Source organism: Bos indicus, chromosome 11, assembly GCF_029378745.1.
Source record: "Bos indicus isolate NIAB-ARS_2022 breed Sahiwal x Tharparkar chromosome 11, NIAB-ARS_B.indTharparkar_mat_pri_1.0, whole genome shotgun sequence".
NCBI classification, from domain to species: Eukaryota; Metazoa; Chordata; class Mammalia; order Artiodactyla; family Bovidae; genus Bos; species Bos indicus.
In genome coordinates, this window is record NC_091770.1 from 82,803,759 (window position 1) to 82,820,089 (window position 16,331).

General features: G+C 40.8%; 1 protein-coding gene across 2 annotated transcripts in view; it reads left to right on the top strand.

The window, feature by feature from the left end:
- NBAS (NBAS subunit of NRZ tethering complex) overlaps positions 1–16,331 on the top strand; it is a 333,473-nt gene that overhangs the window by 243,100 nt on the left and 74,042 nt on the right. The gene's annotated exons all lie outside the window — the stretch shown is intronic.

The window sequence follows — 16,331 nt, forward strand, 5'->3', positions numbered from 1 at the left end:
GTTGTTCTCATAATATGTCATTTTATACTAAATGCTCCATCCTCTTCTTTCCAACTGACAAGTGGAAAGAACCTCCAGGGCCAAGCCCATGTTTCCTGCATTCAGAGCCAGGCTAATAACTTGCTGCATTGAAAATCAAGATCTTAAAAAATTTTCGCATTAATAACACTTAGGACGTGACCGGCTGGTAGAATTGCCTGGAGTCTGTGTGGCATTTTCCAATGTCTGTTCTGTGTCTACGTGAGCAATTTTAACTGGATTCTAAGTCCTGCTGTCGCTCCTTCAACAATGTAGACTTTCACAGAAATAGACAGTGTAGGTCCTTCCCCTCCCCTCTTGCCCCTCTCACCCAGACTCCCCTGCTTACCACAAATGTGAATTTCTCATTGCTTGGACATGGGGCATTGTCTCTCCTAGAAAATCTGACTGTTGGTCTCAGATCTAAACAGCATCATCTTTGGGACTTCCTTTCACTTTCTCTCCCGTCTTTGCTGCTACCTTCTCTTTTTACCAAGTTGCCCAGTCTGCCCAGGACCCTACCTCGTGTATTTTTACTGTAGTTCATGTTATCCTGAAAACTGAGCGTAGAGTCTAAGAATCCAAGTCATTCATTTGGAGATTGGCACAGGTGGAGGTTCAAACATCTACTAGAAATGCTAGTTTTAGCTGCTTTGCTAGATTAATAGTTGTGGGTAACCAAGGACTCCATTTCCTTATTATAACTCAATTAATTCAGTTAATAACTTGGTTTGAAATTTTATAACCAATACGGTGAAAAGGAGATAATCATTTTTGTTGTTGTTAAGAAAAAAGCAAGGATGGTTATAAAAGGATTTAACATGATATATCTGAAAAGAGCACACGTGTAGAGTTACAAGGCTTTGAACTTTGGACCTGCCACTTCTCAGCTCCTTGGTTTAGCCTCAGGAATCTCTGTTAGACTTTTGCCTCCTTAGGGCAAAGGCTGTAATTGGAATTTATGAAATAGATAATAGCATTACCCTGATTTGAATAGGTGAGGAAATGAAATTGAGGTTTAACAAGGTTAATATGGTAATAGAGGAGCTATGATTTGAACTCAGGGAGGCTTGTTGCAGGCTCTTTGCTCTTAAGTACTGAAGTAGACTATTTCTAAGAAGTAGAACAAATAGCTAGAGTCAAGGGACCCGGGGCCTTTGTAGCAACTGTGGGGGAAAAGTAGGGCCAGAGAGCCCCAGGCATTTTCAGTCGAAGCGGAGCAGCCTGTCATGGAATGGATTTTTCCAGAGCAGGGCTAAGTAAATGAGGAAGGCCGGGCCGGAGCCTCGCAATGTCTGGGAAAAGACGAGAGTCCAGCAAATAGTGGATAAATCTCCAAGGGTGAGAAGAAGTTGGAGTCTAATTACGTACTAGCAATGCTGGAAGTGTGTTTTGGAGGGAAAGGGCTGAGAAAGGAAAATGGCTCCAGAGCTGGGTGGGACCTGTGAACCAGCTGAAGGAGCTCTACAAGTGAACAGACTGGCCAGGAAGATGGAGTGGCCCAGGCTGAAGAAGGTTTTATGTATTTTGTCTAAGGGCAGAGACAAAGCCTAGCATAGCCAGCCAAGGCCATGTTCTAATTGTGAGCACGGGTGTAGGGGTGGATAAACAGCCTAGACTTTCCAACAGCGGTTATTTGCTCATGGTTAAGCAAACCTACCCACTCCAGTGTTCTTGCCTGGAGAATCCCAGGGACAGGGGAGCCTCATGGGCTGCTGTCTATGGGGTCACATAGAGTCGGACACGATTGAAGCGACTTAGCAACAGCAAGCAAACCTAGGATTTAGATGCAGAGTCTACTCAGATTGTTATTTATGTTTAAGTCAGACGATTTTAAGTTACAGCACATTCTCATCGCCTTAGTTTCTTAAAGATACCCTCCAACCACGAGAAAATATATGACCCAGTTGTCTGTGGGCATATGTGCACTTTTTCCGAGGAAAAGATGCATAGCTAACCCAGTTGGGATCGAGTCAGTTAATTGTGGTGTTGTTTTCTCTTAGCCCAGATGGTGTTAATTCTCAGCAAGATATTTTGCTGTAGAATGTGTCAAGAGGTGGTTTCCTACTAAGTCAAGCTATAGAAAAGTAAGACAGCCACATTAATTTGCTGTCTTTAGCTTTATGTCTATTCTTGGTTTATTAATTGGCAAGCTCTAAGTTTTCCATTCAGAGAGGGCAAATACAAAGTTTAGGTGCAGTGCATCTTTGATATCACACAATGCTGTCCTAGAGAGAGAGGGTATAAAATTCATGTTGAAATACAACCCTCACACGTCAGAGGACACATTTGGAAAAGGAAATGTGGCTGGATGTGGCCAAGTTTGCAAAACACCAGATGTTGCCACAGCTTGTACATGATGTAAAAAATGTAAAATAAGTGTATGTTACTCATATATAGTGTGCAGTTTTCAAATGTGCACCCACGTTTAATTCAGAGCCAAACTTTTGGAAAGAACTGGTGAACTCCTGCTAGAGGGCCTAACATGTATTCAGATACTGGAATTCACTGAGGAATATCCCCAAAGCCTGAATTTCATACCCATTCTGTGATGAAATAAGCCTGCTAAGGCACTTTGCCTTCATAATAATAGTCGCTTGCGCTAGCAGAATTCATAGACATTCTGGGGAAAATATTCACAGAACAACATTATGTCATGTAGGCTAAGATTGAATTTGCATGACATTCGAGGTGATGAATATGCAGAAGGGAAAAGAATACAAATATTTCAAGTGCATTGGCTCTAGTTCTCAATTGCCGCTTTCCAGTTGAGTCAGGTTAGGGTTGCTCTCATATTGCTTTTCCAAATCAGTAATTAGAAACATTTTTATAGAAGGGCCAGAGAACGAGTTAGTGGGTTAGAAATCCAGGAAAATGGTCAGCAAAGCTGAAAAGCAGGTCAGAACACCATTTGCTTGGTTCAGACATGATGTGATTATAGAAGGGGGCTGCTGCTGCTGCTAAGTCGCTTCAGTCGTGTCCGACTCTGTGCGACCCCATAGATGGCAGCCCACCAGGCTCCTCTGTCCCTGGGATTCTCCAGGCAAGAACACTGGAGTGGTTTGCCATTTCCTTCTCCAATGCGTGAAAGTGAAAAGTGACAGTGAAGTCACTCAGTCATGTCTGACTCTTCACGACCCTATGGACTGCAGCCCACCAGGCTCCTGCGTCCATGGGATTTTCCAGGCAAGAGTACTGGAGTGGGGTGCCATTGCCTCCTCTAATAAAAGGGAGCACTTGCATGTAATTCCAGCCTTTGTGTTCTGTGCTCAGTGCTCACTCTCGTTTGCTGGTAGAGCTACATCCAAAAATAAGGATGTGGAAAATACTCCTCCTATTTAGGAAGTGCTCCTCTGGAGTTTGCCTGAATCCTTCTTTTAAAGCTCGGTAATCACAGAATTAAAAGTGCCTTCTAGTGTCCTGCCCACTGCTTCTCAGACTGGATTGGGTAGGCGTTTACCACCCGCTCCCCACCCGTGTGCTCCCGAGGTTTCAGCTTCTACCAGTTTGTTCATTTGGGAAATGTATCTCCTTTGGGTTAGAGCAGAAAAATTCTTGAGAACCTCTTTAGTCTGACCTCTTACCTTGAGCATCGTTTCTATTGTTAATTAAGCCACTACCTCTGCTTCTATATTTATTTACACACACACACACACACACACACACACTCACATACACATAAGGAATCTTTCTTTCTCTTCTTACATTGCCCACTTTCTGGTTCTGCCTTCTGAAGCTGTGGAAACGGCATGAGGCCATCTCTTGTTCGTAAGACTATTTAGATTCTTGAACTAAGCTACTATTTCCTCCCATTGTCTAGACTAATTGCTGTAAAAATCTAGAAAAATAGATTTATCTTAAAAACCATGATATGATCTAAAAATAAATTTTACTTCAGAAGTTTAAGTCACAAGCAAAAGGCTGCATTGTAGCTATCACTTCAGGATCTTTCCAGGGCGAATGCCGTCTGTTAACTAAGAATGGGAGTGCATTTTTCACCATAATGAAAATTGGTGTCAGAAATCTGTGTAAAAATGTTTAGGTAATGCATATTTCCTGATTGCATGGCATGATAGATGACTTTCTGATGCATCAGTCAAATGCATGCTATACAGATTTATTAAGTATTTAGGCATTATTGTGTGCCGTATACTCTATTAGTTGCCATTGGAGACATCAAGACATAAAAGACATGCCTATAAGAAACTTAAAATTAAGAGTTTTTTTCTTTACAGTAAAATTATAGCAATTGAGAATTACTCTCCCTATGAAATTAGAAATTCGTTGACGGGAACGATGTTGCCTTTTATCTCCAAAGCTCCAGGTATCTAGCACAGTATAAAAACAGATACTCCTTAAAGTGGTTGTTAAAATAGTTATAATCATAGATGGACAGTTTTTACATCTTTTAATTTGTGAACGCCTTATTATTCTTAGCAGTTATTGAAGATCCTAAACAACCTTTGTTTATGTAATATCTGTTGATATTTATCATATTAGAAATTAAAACCAACATATTTTAAAAATATATGTTTAATTCACTTAAGACTACCAATAATAGATCCATTTATAGGTTGATGGTAATAGCATCTCTTAATGGAAAATAGAAAGAGAGTATTTCACACACACACAAAATGAAAGCGTGACATCATTTTACAGTTGCATGTCTGGCTTAATGTTAACAGAACACAGCTAGGTTCTCATGTTTGCTTCTGTGTTCAGCTTTTGTTGTTTGGGTTGAAGAAGATGAAGTTTTCAGCCTTACACAGATACAAGGTTAGAAAAGGGAGGTGTGCTTTAATGGCCTGTGGTCTAATTTTGAGTGTTCTTGCCACAATAAACTCATGATAGATTCTTACAGGCTAGTTGTAGTGTAGAATCAGAACCCCTATCCTTGATATCTCTGTGCTCCGTTATACTAAGACTGTTGTTCTAGATCGCACTTTGAATGGCTCTTTTACCCGTGTATGATTTGGAATATAATGCATTAAGCATTTGGAAAATTGGCTCACTGAGTTATGCAAATCATCCAAATGTTGATACAGAGCCTTATATATCATCAACAAAATCACATGGATTATTCTGAACACTCATCTCATCCAGTGAGTCTTTAAGCATTGGGAAGCTGTCACGCTCACAGTTGTGGGTACATGTTTTCCAAAATTCCGATTTTTGCTTGAAAGCTTAAGTTGTGTCATTGGCAACAAATACTGTGAGTTATTTTTCTTGAAGTGACAGGCTCACTTTGTTCACGTTGGAGAAAATGTTTGCCAAATATTCAAGTCTGAATAGCCATAATTTGTCTATTCGTTCTTTCAAGCACAAATGGTAATGTATGCCAAAGCAGCTACTTCACCTCTTCATGACTGAGAGAGTCATTCAAACACTTTTTCTTTATTATATTTCAGTACACAGTGAGGCATTTTATGTGTATCTCTCAGTCCTTCAAAGATAATGCATTCAGTGGTTGAGATTTAATGAATTATTTTTACTCCTTCATCAAGAACATTCTCAAATGAAAATACCAGTAGAGAGCCCAGTGACTCTTAGGACAGCTTGGTGCCACTCCCTTGATTGTGCTAAGTCCCCACAGTTTTATCCACCATTGCTTTTTTACCATCATCTAAGTGTCAACATGGCGAAAAAGGTAAATAATGTTTTCATGTCATTATCAAAATAATTTTGACCTTGTTCACAAGGTCACTCTTGAAAGAGTCATAGACCTTTGTGGTTTGTGGCCCACACTTTGAGAACCAGTTATAAGTTATTCTTTTCAAAACCACAGCCATCCGGTGCCCATATGAAAGAGCATTTCAACTTCCTAAATATGTGTAATACAAAAAATAATGAAGATATGTCTGGTCAGTGCCTAAAGGATTGTCTTATAGTTCAGTTCCTCAAAATAGTGTAATTCCTAATCAGCTTTCCAAATGTAGAGGTGTCAGAAAGAACTTGAAAATGTAAAGGGAACGTGTGCGTGGTAATGTCATGATAACACTCTATGAATTTTTGAGCTTGCAATATATCTTTTCCTTCTACAAAGTTTAGCTTTTATAATTTTTTTAGCAAACATATACATTTTTTAATATTAATCAAGCTTAGCAGAGAGTTCTCTGGGAGAGGCATACATTCACCTCTTTCTCAGTTTCATTCCCAGGCCAGGATTTCGCTTTAGAGAAGAGGTGATTGATTTTTCCAGGACTTGAATGCAGTAGTTTGAGGGTCATGATTAAAAATGGCTCCACTCTTTCTTTACTCACACCCCCTTTTAGAATTCAGGAGAATGAAAATGACTATCAACAATAAATAAATACTGTTGGAAGAGCTGGAATTGGGGAACATGGCCTGGATCTGCAGCCCAGTAGACTGTCTTTCATGAAAGTTCACACTTGTTTGAACCTTGGCTTGTTAAGAACGGCTGCAGAAAGTCATTCTAGAAGGAAGCTAAGGATGGGTGTGCCCTGACAGGCAGGGCAGACTGGGGTTGGGACATTAACCTGTGGCTCTGAAGTCTGCTCTCATCCAGTGGGGAGGAGTCAGGAGAGGGGGAGAGGGATGCGCATGGTGCGCTTGCTATAGTTTTGGTTAGAGTGGAAATTTTCTCCTCATAATGGAAAGATGAGGAGAGGACAGGGGACTTTTGGCTTGCTTAATTAATTCGGCTTGATAATGAAACCTCTTGCCAGTGAGGGGAGAAAGGAGTCCAGAGTCTGTGGGGACCTGGTGCTGTTACCCGCCCTGCCACGCCCACTCCCTGAGGCCACTCCTCCCGTCCCTGTGAGTCCTGTGGTGCATCCTCCTGGGACCAGTCGTGGCAGTGCAACCTGTTGTAGAAAACTCCAGCCTAGGTCAGAAGAGACCCTCCTCCACCTTCCTGTGGACGAGGCTAAAAATTCACTCTCTGTTCTGTTTCCCATCTCAGATTTTTGCCTAACTGAACTGAAGATTAAAACTCATCACAAGTTTTAAGTTAAGCCACGAGCTTAAATGAGAGTAGAAATAGGCCAAGTGTTACAGGTCAGCAACTTTAAAATGACCCAAATTTAAATTCCCGTGATTAAATTCCCAGGGAGAAATTGACATCCTTAAAATCAAATCCACTTGCCCTTTTAGTTCAAGTTCAATTCCATCGAAATCCAAAATTCGTAAATTCAACAAAAGTAAAGTTCAGAGATGGTTTTCCTGGTTTCTGCTTAGTCTTACAGAGAGGGCTACGTCAAGTGTCTGGGTGATAAATCAGGTTCTTTCAGCAGAATATACCTTCTTTCACTCTAGGAGTAGCTTCTTCAGCAAATCTGAAGTTAAATTAATCCTGCCCCAAGTTTTCCATGCATTGCATTTTAAAAACTCTAAAAGAAAAAGAGAAAAAAATTAAAACAGTATCAACCTCAACTCCATGACCTTGTAATTTAGAAAACTCAAGCAAATCACCAGCTCTGAAAGAGCCAAGCAAAATCTTGTTCCGAGTTCAATCCAGACACACATTCCTAGAAGGCTGGAGAGCATGGAAGAGGCCTGGTGGGGTGAGAGCAAAGGGGAGTCGACAGAAAAACCCCCACTGGGTTTAACTTTGCCAGCATATCAGGCTTATCCAGAGATTGGTTGGGTAGGTCTCCCATCAAGAGGTTAACTGTGGTGTGTGTTCTCCATGGAGGAAAGAAAAAGCATCCACCTTATCTCCTCTCTGAGGCTGATGTATTTCACACGGCCCCGTCTGCGGTCACTCTGCCTACCTAATTTCCATTTCCCCACTTAAGCTCTGCGCTCCTCTCACTTGCGTCCCAGTGGCTGCTGTTGCTGTCTTTTATTCTATGAAATCCCACTTGTCTCAGAGGCCTTTCTCTAGGGGGCTTTGCCACTCATGCCGTGTTCGTTTCTGCTGAAAATCACCCTCAGTAGATCTCTCAACTGAAATCAGCATAAATGGTTTTGAATTCTGTGCCCCTGAGGACCACGAGAAGACTGTTACCTTTGCTTTGTGCTTGTCTGAATTGAAGTATTTCCATCATATATTTGGGGCTTGATGGGGAAAGAGCAGTAAATAGTGTCTCGTCTTCCAAAGTTACGGTCAGTTAAGAGTCAGAGGGATCAGCCAGATGAAGATCAGGTACTTTATTGTTGGGAGGGTTGGAGTAGCAAGCATGGTTGATTTTATACATTCAGCCTTCCTCGTACTTGCTCCCTGCCCAGATCTTTAGACATCCCTGCCAAACACGAGGATATTTTATTTGGAGAGCATGAGTGCGTCCTCAAGAGTGCTGCCTCCCACCTTGATTCCCACCCATGGGACCCCAAGTGGTGGCCTCTGGGTTAGTGCTGCCCAGTAGAATGGTGATGTGAACCACCTGTGGAATGTGAGAAGTTCTAGTAGTCACATTTAAAAGAGGTGACACAAAATAGGTGAAATTGTCCTAAATGTTACCATTTCAACCCAGGTCTCCTGCATTGCAATCAGATTCTTTACCATCCGAGCTACCAGGGAAGCCCATAAAAATATGAGCGAGATATTTCCACATTTTTGTTTTTGCTGTTTTGTTTTTATTTTTGCATGCTCTTTACCATCTGTTGCGGACTTGTTAATAAAGATGAGTCGCATTTCAAATGTTCAGTAGTCACATGAATGTATTGGACACATAATGCCTCACTTGAACCAAAGTCCACACTTATCCCACAGATGTCGGCCACCGGGAGGACAAGAGCAGGAGAAAAGTCACAGGCACATCTCAGAAAGAAAGGGAAAGGACTAGCCACCCAGCGTCAGTGTCTCCCCCTTGTGTCATCAGCTGTCCCTCCTCCTCCCCCGAAAGTGAAAGGCGAAGAGAGCAGCAGTACTTTCCTTCTCAGGACCAATCGGGGAACGTCCTCCTCTGCAGGTCTGGGTAGTAACTGTGCAAAGGACAGGAAAATGGTTCCTGCCACACATACTAAATGAAGGTCAAGCTAACAATAAATTATAAGACCTCAGGCGTTACCTGTCATCTACAGAGATCACTGCACGTGCTGTGTAATAACAGTGGTAATAGCTCCCATTTATTGTTCACTTATTATGTACCAGAAGCTGGCTCTCCACTTGACCTTCTCTCTAGTTATCATCACAGTGACCCTGCAAGGTTGATATTACATCTCGGTTTGAAATGAGCACACTGAAGGTTAGAGGTTAAGTAATTTGTTCAAGGTCAGAAGCAGCTTAGTAGCTGAGTCAGAATTCCAATCCTAGTCTTATCTATTTAGTGTTAGAGGTCTTCAGCCAATGATAATCTTTTTTCCTCAGGGAGGCACCCACTATTTTCTGAAGCAGATTGGATCCATTGATGTTATTTCTTATATGGAGTCCACATCTGCCCCTTATCTGGTCTCTTTTTTGTAACAAGAAATAGAACCACTTCCTTCCTTGCTCTTTGAGAAATGGAATAAAAATACCATATATCCCCCAAGACTTTCATGCCCCATTTCTTCTTTATTCCTCAAATAGCCTGGATTTCATGTGTTTCAGTTATAATCACTTTTTCCTTGACACAATTTATATGTGTTTCTCCTTTTTTTTTTTTTAAAAAAAGGAGAAGAAACGAAAAAGTAATAAAAAAAATCGCCTCCATGTATTACTTTTCCTAGTGCTACTGTAACTGATTACCACACCCCTCAGTGCTGAAATAATATCATTAATTGTCTTTAATTTTGTAGGTGAGAGGTTGGGCAGGGGTCTCTGGGCTGAAATGCAGGTTTAGGAAGGGCTCCACTGTTGCTGGAGGTTCCAGGGGAGAATCCAGTGGTGAGTGAAGGAAGTGAAACTCCCTTCTTTGGCTCGTGGCCCCTCTCCTCCATCTTCAAAGCCGACAACACTGCCTCCCTCCGATTCTCTGTCTTCACATACTTCTCTCCAACCAAAGCCAGTAAAGGGTCTCACTTTCAAGGACTGATGTGAAAAGATGGGAGCCTGCGTGGAAAGCCTTGGATAATCTCCCCATTGCAGGGACTGGACCATTAATCACATCAGCAAAGTCCCTTTGCCGTTACCATAGCATGTTCGCAGATCCAAGGATTAGGATATACCTCTTTGGGGACTGTGATTCTGCCACCCTTTACTTTTATATGTAATAAGGTTTTAGATACTTCAGTTCAGTCGCTCATTTGTGTCCCACTCTTTGTGACTCCCTGGACTGCAGCATGCCAGTCCTCCCTGTCAATCACCAACTCCCAGAGTTTACTCAAACTCATGTCCATTGAGTCGGTGATGCCATCCAACCATCTCATCCTCTGTCGTCCCCTTCTCCTCCTGCCTTCAATCTTTCCCAGCATCAGGGTCTTTTCTAATGAGTCAGCTCTTTGCACCAGGTGGACAAAGTATTGGAGTATCAGTTTCAACATCACTCCCTCCAATAAAAACTCAGGACTGATTTCCTTTAGGATGGACTGCTTGAATTTCGTTACAGTCCAAGGGACTCTGAAGAGTCTTCTCCAACACTCCAGTTCAGAAGCATCAATTCTTTGGTGCTCAGCTTTCTTTATGGTCCAATTCTCACATCCATACATGACTACTGGAAAAACCATAGCTTTGACTAGACGACCTTTGTTGGTAAAGTAATGTCTCTGCTTTTTAATATGCTATCTAGGTTGGTCATAATTTTGCTTCCAGGGAGCAAGCATCTTTTAATTTCATGGCTGCAGTCACCATCTGCAGTGATTTTGGAGCCCCTAAAATAAAGTCTGATACTGTTTCCACTGTTTCCCCATCTATTTGCCATGAAGTGATGGAACCAGATGCCATGATCTTAGTTTTCTGAATGTTGAGCTTTAAGCCAACTTTTTCACTCTCCACTTTCACTTTCATCAAGAAGCTCTTTAGTTCTTCTTCACTTTCTGACACAAGGGTGCTGTCATTTGCATATCTAAGGTTATTGATATTTCTCCTGGCAGTCTTGATTCCAGCTTGTGCTTCATCAGGCCCAGCGTTTCTCATAATGTACTCTGCCTATAAGTTAAATAAGCAGGGTGACAGTATCCAGCCTTGATGTACTCCTTTTCCTATTTGGAATCAGTCCGTTGTTCCATGTCCAGTTCTAACTGTTGCTTCCTGACCTGCATACAGGTTTCTCAAGAGGCAGCTCAGGTGGTCTGGGATTCCCATCTCTTGAAGAATTTTCCACAGTTTATTGTGATCCACACAGTCGAAGGCTTTGGCATAGTCAATAAAGCAGAAATAGATGTTTTTCTGGAACTCTCTTGCTTTTTCGATGATCCAGCAGATGTTGGCAATTTGATCTCTGGTTCCTCTGCCTTTTCTAAAACCAGCTTGAACATCTGGAAGTTCACCGTTCACGTATTGCTGAAGCCTGGCTTGGAGAATTTTAAGCATTACTAGTATGTGAGATGAGTGCAATTGTGCAGTAGTTTGAGCATTCTTTGGCATTACTTTTCTTTGGGATTGGAATGAAAACTGACCTTTTCCAGTCCTGTGGGCACTGCTGAATTTTCCAAATTTGCTGACATATTGAGTGCAGCACATTCACAGCATCATTTTTCAGGATTTGAAATAGCTCAACTGGAATTCATCGCCTCCACTAGTTTTGTTCGTAGAGATGCTTCCTAAGGCCCACTTGACTTCACATTCCAGGATGTCTGGCTCTAGGTGTCTGGCTCTAGGTGAGTGATGACACCATCGTGATTATCTGGGTCGTGAAGATCTTTTTTTGTACAGTTCTTCTGTGTATTCTTGCCACCTCTTCTTAATATCTTCTGCTTCTGTTAGGTCCATGCCATTTAGTTTCTTTGACTTTAAAGTTAGTATGTTTGATCTTAAATCAACTAAGATCCACTGTCTTACGTATAAGAAAGTATGTATTCATTATGGCACTACATCAGCTTTTTTTTTTTTTTAATACCAAAATGGAAAAATGGTAAAAAGTATTGGAAAAAAAACCAAACCCTTAAAGCTGATGTAGTTCCATAATGCATACATACTTTCTTACATGTAAGTCAGTGGATCTTAGTTTATTTAAGATCAAACATACTAACTTTAAAGTCAAAGAAACTACATGCATGTCTTTCTAATTACTGGTGTGTGTGTGTGTGTATATGGAGAAGGCAATGGCACCCCACTCCAGTACTCTTGCCTGGAAACTCCCATGGATGGAGGAGCCTGGTGGGCTGCAGTCCATGGGGTCGCTAGGAGTCAGACACGACTGAGCAACTTCACTCTCACTTTTCACTTTCAAGCATTGGAGAAGGAAATGGCAACCCACTCCAGTATTCTTGCCTGGAGAATCCCAGGGACGGGGGAGCCTGTTGAGCTGCCGTCTATGGGGTCTCACAGAGTCGGACACGACTGAAGCGACTTAGCAGCAGCAGTGTGTGTGTATGTCCACATTGATCTTTGTGTATACATTACAACAGTGAATGAAGATCTTTTGATCTTCATAATTTTTTTAAATTGAAAGGATGCATGTCAAATGCATGTTTGTCTCAGAAGACACTGTTTCTGACCATCCTTTTCTGAATGAAAAGTTCCTTTCTCATATTTTTTAGGACTATTTTTTAGAGCAGTTTTGGTTCACAACAAAATTAAGAGGAAGGTACAGAGGTTTCCTAGTTGTTCCTGCCCCTATATATGTATAATCTCCCCCACTTTCAAGATCCCTCATTAGGAGATACTTTTTTTTTAATTGATAAACCTACATTGACACATCATCGTCACCCAAAGCCCATAGTTCACCTTACTGTTCACCTTAGTGTTGTTCTTTCTGTAGGTGCGGACAGATGCATAGTGACATTATTATCTAACCACATTGAATATCAGAGTATTTTCACTGCCCTAAAAATCCTCTGTGTTCTCCCTATTCATGACCCCCGCCCAAACCCCTGGCAACCATTGATCTTTTTACCGTGTCCATATTTTTGCTATGCTTTTATATAGACTATAGCTACATATAGTCATAAGCTCCATAGCCTTTTCAGAATGGCTTCTTTCACTTAGTAATACGCATTTGAGATTCTCTGTTTCTTTTCATGGCATGATAGTTTATTTCTTTTTAATGCTGAATAATATCCCATTGTGTGGATATACTGGTTTATTTATCCGATCACCTACCACAGGACATGTGGTCATTTCTTAAGTTTTGGCAATTATGATTAGAGCTCTTGTAAACATTAATGTGTAGGTTTTTATGTGGATGTAAGTTTTCTGCTCCTTTGGATAAATACCAAGGAGTACAATTATATGGTAAGAGTGTGTTTAATTTTGTAAGAAACTTCCAAACTGTCTTCCAAAGTGACTGTACCATTTTGCATTCCCACCAGCAATGAATGAGAGTTCTTGTTTCTCCACATCCTAGCCAGCATTTGATGGTGTCAGAGTTCTAGATTTTGGCCATTCTGATCTGTGTGTAGTGGTATCTCACTGGTGTTTTAATTTACATTTCCCTGAGGATATATGATATCCAGTATCTTCTTACATGTTTATTTGCCATCTGTATATATTCTTTGGTGAGATGTGTTTTAAAGTCCTTGGCCCATTTTTTAACTGGCTTGTTTTCTTATTGTTGTTTTAAGAGTTCTTTGTATATTTTATCTAACAGTAGTTTATCAGATGTGTCTTTTGCACATATTTTCTTCCCATCTGTAGCATGTCTCTCACTTTCTCAACATTGTTATTTCTCAGAGCAAAAGTTTTTAATTTTAGTAAAGTCTAGTTATCAACTATTTCTATGGATTATGTCTTTGGTATTATATCTGAAAACTCATATCCCTACTCAGGTCATCTAGATTTTCTCCTATGTGATCTCTTAAAAGTTTTTAGTTGTGTGTTTTACGCTTAAGTATAAGGTCCATTTGTAGTTAATTTTTGTGAAAGATGTAGGTCCGGGTTTAGATTGATTTTTTTCCTTCCTTTTTTTGGCATGTGCATGTCCAGTGGTTCCAGCACCATTTGTTGAAAAAACTGTCTTTGCTCCATTGTATTGCCTTTGTTTCTTTGTCGAAGATCAGTCAGCTGTACGCATCAGGCATACGCATATGCTGTCCATTTCCCCCCTAAATTTTAATGGTGTTTGTTGTTGCTATTTTATAATCATACTGAACTTGACTATTGGAGAACAAAATGGCAGCCCACTCCAGTGTTCCTGTCTGGAGAATCCCATGGATTGAGAAGCCTTGTGGGCCACAGTCCATGGGGTCGCAGAGTTGGACACGAGTGAAGTGACTTAGCAAACTTGACTGTAAAGCATTACGTTTACTCACTTTTACAGGGTGACTGAATGTTAACTCATACTTTTTCCTCCTATAATCTCATCAGTATTTTGCCTATTTATCTTTGGTTTTGATGTAGTCAGCATTTGACTTATTTGATTTCAAACTGAGTGACTTTATCCATTCCAGATACATTCAGAAACTGTTTATGTGAGCACATTTTCAGTACCGTTGTTCTAGGTGCTGTAAACAGGTTTAAATAAAGACTGCCAAGCTCCTTGCCCTTTTGAAGCTCACAGTTGATTGGGATAAATGTATGAATACATATCAAATGAATTTATAATTTAATATAAGAAGTATCATTAAGGATATTAATAAGTGCCATGTGTTCAAAGGAAGAGATAATCAGTAAATGTTTATTGAATGCCTTCTATATTCCAGGCATGTATTTGTTACTAATGCTACATAGTAGTGATTATCTCAGGGTTTTTAAATGTGCAATATATATTGCTCTCATCTGACCTTCAGCTAGATTGTATGTATTATTACAGTTGTAAACATTATCCTTCCATTCCTGTTCTTAAATGCCTTTTCATTTAAGGCACCATTTTCTTCTATTTTCCAAGGTGAGAGTTTTGTTTGATAAGCATATCCTATCTTGACGAAAATGCAGAAAGCCAGGAGCTTAGGAGATAAGCAAAAAGGAGCAAATCTTAAAAAAAATTGTTTCCCATGTGATTGTCAAAGGCACAGAATAAAGGGAGCAGGTAGAATACTCAAAGGATAGACAATAGTTTTTGAAGCATAATATGATGTAATATAACTTATTCATAAATAAAACATAGACAGTCCTATGAAAAATGACCTGTTACAAGACTCTAAGGAAAAGAAAGGCTGGCCTGGTAAAAGTCTTATGTCGTCTTTACGCTTCCAAAGTTGATTAGTTGCCCACTTGCGCTTTTTCCATTTATGAAAAGTGAAAAATCCACAAAGTTCCCTAGAAGTCGGTCTGGTTTTCCTATTTGGCACAGGATCTCTTCAAGTAGGCATCATTGGCTACTTTGTTCATTCATTGACCAGATGTTTTTTGAGTCAGTGAATAGGCTGGGAAAGACAGCCTGTGCGATGACCCTTCATGAGCTTGACCTTCCAGTGTTGAATCCCCTGTGTGATCTCCTCCCTTTGAGTGTGGACTGGACTGACTTAATTCACTTTTAACAAGCAGAATATGTACAGCAAAAGTGACAGGATGCCCTTTACAAAGTGAGTTCTGAGAAGACCGTGGCTTCCTTCTTGGGTGCCGTCCCCCCTCCTTGGGTCATGCGCTCTTGGGGAATCGACGCACCTTGTTGTGAAGAGCCCCAGATGGCGAGGCCAAGCATGCCAGTCACCATGGAGTAACTGTGGTTATGCATCTCCTGCCACCCAACCAAGCGACCTGATGAAACCGCAGGACTGACCAGTGGTTCATTTCTAGCCTCGTGAAAGATCTTAATCCAGAGAGGCACCTAGCTAAACCATACCAGATTCATGAATCACAGGAACTGTGAGATAATCAATGTTTTAAGCTTCTAAATTTGGGTTATTTGTTATCCAAGACTGAAAAAACACCATCAGTGCCTCCTGTGTATCAGAAATTGTTCTCAGTGCTAGGAATATAGCTGTGGTCAGATTCAGAAGAGTTTTGTTGCCAAGCAGACAGCCTATGTTTAACAGGCCCGTTTGGCTGCTTCCTCAAGGAGGGATTGTGGGTATGGCATCCACTCTGTGTATTGTGACCTGTAGAAGAAGCAGCCTGAGAATTGGCCCTTAGAGTGTCTGTCAATATCACCCTGTAACAATAAGAGGGACTAATGTTTTCTTCCAAAAGTCTTTCATAGTCATCTAGGCTAACAACGGATGTGGATTAACCGTTTTCCTCTTCACCTCCAGCCCTCAAATAAGATACTATAAGAAGGGGAAGGTGGTATTTATTGTAATGTTACTCTGTGAATTGTCCTGCCACCTCTGTGAAATAAATACTTTTATCATCATTTTAAGAGATAAGAAAATTAAAGCTAAAGGATGTTAAATGACTGCTCCATGAGACTGCTCATGAGACTATGTCTCATGAGCTAGATGTGACCAAGTCA